Raw genomic sequence first — 6,000 nt, 5'->3', positions numbered from 1 at the left:
CTTTAATTTCTGAAAGTATCGGCAATGGTTTTTTTTAAATTCTATAATTATTACTAATTTATCTGTACAATTACGTTACACGTAAAAAAAACATTTTTCTCAGTGAGATTGGCGAGAATCGGCCATTCCTTACCAAGGTCGCGCGAAAGATACATTGGTTAAGAGGCTTCGAGCATCATAGCAACGAGTGATGCGGTTCCCTCGTAGCTTCCCCTTCACTGCAAAGTTAAACTGAAACGGACTATAGGTCAGGCATTCAACTGGTCTGGACCTTTTTTTTAAATGGCACTGTCGCATTGAAATTCAAAACAAAGAACAGATTTGCGAGTAACAGAAAAATTTTCATCTTTGAAAGCTCTTCGGTTTCCGAGATTTTTATAAGTGAGGCTAACCATATGCCCCCCCCCCCCCCTATTTGCCAATACATTCACGTATTTTCGCGTCATTTAGGATGTCTTGACTATTTTTCATTCTTGGTTGAAATATTTTTTCGTTTGTTTGTAGAATTCATTTGAATTGACTACACTTGCGGGGAAGTGCTTGCCTTCCCGACAATGGCGTTTCTTTGTTGATTTTAGTAATAATTTTCAACATTTTTTTGGGTTTATCATCAGTCAGTTCCACCATACAGAACAAGTGTGGCGCCATTGCTAAGATAATTTTTCCAGAGAAATTGATACTTCAAAAACTATTATAAATACTCAAAATTAGAGGGGAGAACATAAAACGGAATAATATAGTTCCCCCGACATTAATTTTCAATTTTTTTAGTAATTTTTAGGATTTTTTTTTATATTCTGTATGTTGTATAACCCAAGTACGATTCATTAAATATTTATGTGATACCGCGAATTTCTATTGAATACTGTTAATTTTGAAATCTCGTAGTTGATTTTATGAAATAATTTTTTATTTCTAAAAAAAATGACAATCGATCGGTTGGAAAGTCACCAAATGCACCAACAAGTAATTTCCATGATGCTGTTTTTGTTTAATATAAGTAGGTATTGCTCTGATTTCAGCTAATGCATGCGTTTCATTTTTATTTTCACACTGTGTGTCTGATATTTGCAATACTATTATTATACCAAGAAGATCGCCGAACATAATATAAAATTTTACTGATATCCTTCCTAATTTTCTTCTCCATGGAATAGTGATACAAATATGGGATATGTTTAATCAGCACTTTACACTTTAAATGCATACTACTAAAATATTATTTAATTAAAATGTTATTATTAATTTAATGAAATGCATGTGTCATCTTCTGAAATGCTCGAGAAAAAAGTTTTTAATGCCTATGAATGCTTAACATTGATCAAGGAAATTAGAGCAATGTACTTCCAATATTATTTGTCATTAGACGAAGTTCATTATACACATGTGTATTCGTGGTTGAGGTAATGACTTTATCTGAAAAAAATCTGCTTTTAGAATCATGCATGCATAGATTGTGGGAATTCCCGTTTTTCCTCAAAGAAATATGGTCAGCCCACCTATATACCACATCTTGAATATGCGCGCATATCAACCAATCAGAAATCAATTTGTGTTGTCCCATATGAATGAAAGCGAATACATGATTGTGCGCAGTTCTGAAGGCCCTAGACTCTCTTTCGTCACCGTCATGTTTTTTCGTCAATTTCGTCCGCAGTTCAGGCGTGTGAACATCGTGTGTGAATTTGATGTTGTCTAACTTTCCGTTGATTAAACGACTTAGGTTACTTCATGGAGAATTTCAGAAAACGGTAAGCGATAGTTTTGCCACTTCCTTTTTTTCATGTATGTAAAAAAGTTATTGATTCTTTCAAAATGATACGAGAAATTCTTCAATATCTGTGGAAATCCGAATCCCAACTGGTATTGCCTGTTATTATGCAGAGTGTTTCAAAATTCACGTGCGTCATTGTTTATGAATGTTTTTTTTTACGGGATTGGTGCACTGTCTTGGCCTCCCTTGCTTTCTATGGAAAAAATCTTCATTTAAGGAACATTTAATATTTTTCTACTCAACACGTTTTTTTTAAAACTATGGACATTTTTATAAAATTTAACACGAGTTTTTAAGATTTTGATTGGTATTTATTTTTCTCGAAATTTTAACTTCAACAACATGTAACTTTTTTAAAAATCACCAAAATTTACCTCATAAAAATAAAAAAAAATTGTAAAATAATTTTATTAAAAAATCATCGTGTTAAAGTATGTAACACCACAGTGTTGAGAGAGGCACAAAGGTTCAAGACATTTGAACGAGTGGTGTTCGAAAGAACTTTCCTTATCTGGCAAAAAACTTAGTTTTGAGGAAAGAGTATTTTAGTGGAAAACATTAACATACATGAAATACCTGTCAGCAGTTTATATTCAAGTATTTCAAAAACATTTCTGGTACAGGGTAGAACACCAATATGAACGCAGATAAAAAAATTTCATAGTATTTCACAATTAAAAAATTTAAAAATGTGTTTTTCTTTTGGAATTTGCGTGTGCCAGCCCCCTTAATTAAATGAATAAATAATAGAACAAAAACTTATGAATAATTTGATAGGAGTTGTGTGTTCCGGTCGTAATACTGTTACAATGTTTTCGAAGCAAAAGCAAAGGAGCTAATTAAAAATTGAATGAGATAGAGGTCGCAATGCATAACAGGAGGTGGCAATGAACGACAGCAGTCCTTGGTGACACTGTCGTGCATTTCGACCTCTAGCACAATGGATTTTCTATCTGCTTTTTTGCTCTTGCTGTAAAAAACATTGCCACTGTGTTCTGGGGCAACTCGTTCGTTCACAACTGCTCTTTTTTCTGTTATCATTGCACACGCGCATAGTGTGGGGAGGGGGGGGGAGTTTTTTGCTCTGAGGGAGGGTTAGGCATTTAACTTTACCTGTGATATGAACAACATTGCCTTTCTTCGTTTCACGGCGTCACTTCAGCGTTGTTGCTATTGTTAACCTTTCAAGTGGTTTTTAAAATTTTCCTGATCCGCATTATAACTGCCACATTTGAAATTGCGGAACCTTTACAAATTGCCACCTATTTAGAAGTATAATATATATATTTTTTCTGATTGCGAGCTGATATAAATGCTTATGCTGATATAAATGTTTAAAATTTACTCTGCGCATCGTTTTTATTCCCTCTCACTATGATACAAAAACACCTGCAATGACGTGTGTGGTTTTCTAGAAAGAGAAATACTTTTTTTTTTTTTTGGGAAAAAATATTTTTTTATTATTTATTCGATATTTCGTACATTTTGAAAATTCGGATTTTAAAGATTTCTGTCGATAATGCAAAAATTTATCGCTTGCATGCATTTTTTCGCTTCCACGGAGTGCGGTAGCTCGCACTCACTCACTCACTCACACATTCACTCCTAGAGTAGCGTAGATTCTCGGAGTCGTTGTGACGTCACGGGTTCCGAGCCGCAGTGGAATGTTTAATAGGTTTAGTCTTGTGTTAGAGTGAGTATCGGTGAGTATCGATGCGTTGTGTGCGTTTTGCCAATTTATTTAGTAATGTTTAAATATTTCGCCCTCATAAGTTTATAAACATGAGTGACAAACGGAGAAACCACAGCGTTGATACGAACAAAAAGAAATTAATTACTTAAACTTCATACGATCGAAACAAAGATGGAAATAATTAGACGTTCTGGAAACGGTGAATCATTTCCTGCAATCGGCCGTTCGAACGACATAAACAGGTCTACGATATATTGTGCAATTTTGAAAAACAAGAATAAAATTAGGTAATACGTTTTTCTGGAAATATACCTTCAAAGATTGTTGATTTCAAAAGACAGGGCATAGTCATGGATAAAATGGAATTTGCTATCATGGATTGATGATCAACATCAAAACGATATCATTCTTAGTTTTTCAATTATTCAAGCTAATGCAAGTTAGCTTTCATGAAGATTGGAAGACTAGATTAAAAGAAGATTCTAACGTGGTGTAGCGGTATAAAGAAAACACCTGAAAGCAATTCAACACGCCTCATTAACTTGATATTAACTGAATTATGTATATTGTGCAATAAATATTTTAAAATACGTGTACAATTTCCGATGTTTTTTTACATCTCTCTACTTTCGAACATTCAACGTTCGCACACATTTTTAGGAACCAATTATGTGCGATAAGTCGAGGGCCACCTGTATAAATAATGAAATTCTTTCTCTTTTTTTCTCGCTCATTTTCTTACCTATATAACTTGAACAACAGCTGACTCCGCCCACTGGCAGTTGATTGAGCCGCTGTGGTGGTCGAGTGGTCATAGTGACGGACTCGCATCGCGGGGACCCGAAATCGACTATGGCCCCCGCTCTGTCCCTGTCCCCATAGGGGATATAAGTGGGGATCCGGGTTCGAGCCCCACCGTCGCCACAGTGGTAGTTGGATGAAGTTGGTTTCCTGTGGTTCCCAATCTCGAGACGCAAATGCGAGCCGATCTCCCTATTAAAAAGTCTCTCCACATGAATTAATGAACGCCAGAACTTTGCTACTGGACTTATTCCGTTGAAAAGATCTTTTTCAGCCCAGCTTCGTGGCAGAGTCCGGAGCACTATATTTTGTGTCAAAGAAAAAAAACATACAAAATATTTACAATATGTTTTCCCCGGACAATTGGGTACTGTCGCGATTAACAAATTTTGTGGTGATTTCAGACGAGATGTGGTTGGGTGTTTGAGAAAAGTTTCTGGGTTTCGTTAAGACGGATGAATGTACACATCTTAGGACGGAGGTATATTTTAAAATCAATTGGGGGAGGTGGACCCCATGTCATCTCATCTGTTATCTTAAGGCGCGTATACACTAGCGCTCCGATCTTGCAACGCACGACCCTCCTGCAGCGGTTCTAATTCGCTCGTGGGTACACAAACTTCCTTTGTGTTCCTTTCTTTCCTTTGTGTTCGTTGAAAAAACCGATTCCAATTGGGTCCAGTGAAAACAGCTCAAGAATCGTTCACAACACCGTACAAATTATTGAACAACCAATTGCGAATGCTTTCATTGCATGATCCGCGCGCTAGTGTATACGCGCCTTTACACTTGTCATATTATATATGTTACCGGCAAAGTATGAAATCCAGGCATTCTATAGAATGCCTAGGCATTGTATAGAATGCCTGGTCGTTTCAGGCAAAGTATGAAATACCGGTTTTATTCTATACTTTGCCTAGGCATTCTATAGAATGACTAGTCATTCTATAGAATGCCTAAACACAATCCAGGCAAAGTATGAAATATCTTCTTCCAACAAATCTCTTTAGGGGCGGTATAAAATATTACATAAAATTAAAATTTCGCAGAATTTTCTTTTTTTTTCCGGAAACGTTTCCCTTTCGTTCTCGTGAAAAAGGATCTGTTGAGGGGCGGTATAAAATATTACAATTTCGCAGAATTTTCGTCATTTTTTCCCGGAAACGTTTGCCTTTCGCTCTCGTGAAAAAGGATCTGTGGAGGGGCGGTATAAAATATTACAATTTCTTCGAATTAATATTTCGCAGAATTTTCGTCATTTTTTCCCGGAAAAGTTTCCCTTTCGCTCTCGTGGAAAAGGATCTGTTGAGGGGCGGTATAAAATATTACAATTTCTTCGAATTAAAATTTCGCAGAATTTTCGTCATTTTTTCCCGGAAACGTTTTCCTTTCGCTCTCGTGAAAAAGGATCTGTGGAGGGGCGGTATAAAATATTACAATTTCTTCGAATTAATATTTCGCAGAATTTTCGTCATTTTTTCCCGGAAAAGTTTCCCTTTCGCTCTCGTGAAAAAGGATCTGTGGAGGGGCGGTATAAAATATTACAATTTCTTCGAATTAAAATTTCGCAGAATTTTCGTCATTTTTTCCCGGAAACGTTTCCCTTTCGCTCTCGTGAAAAAGGATCTGTTGAGGGGCGGTATAAAATATTACAATTTCACAGAATTTTCGTCATTTTTTCCCGGAAACGTTTCCCTTTCGCTCTCGTGAGGATCTGTTGAGGGGCGGTATA

This window comes from Pholcus phalangioides, unplaced genomic scaffold (genome assembly GCF_987345545.1).
Source record: "Pholcus phalangioides strain wild (caught in Gottingen) unplaced genomic scaffold, Ppha-v1.0 ptg000019l_1, whole genome shotgun sequence".
NCBI classification, from domain to species: Eukaryota; Metazoa; Arthropoda; class Arachnida; order Araneae; family Pholcidae; genus Pholcus; species Pholcus phalangioides.
This window is presented reverse-complemented; position numbering follows the sequence as displayed.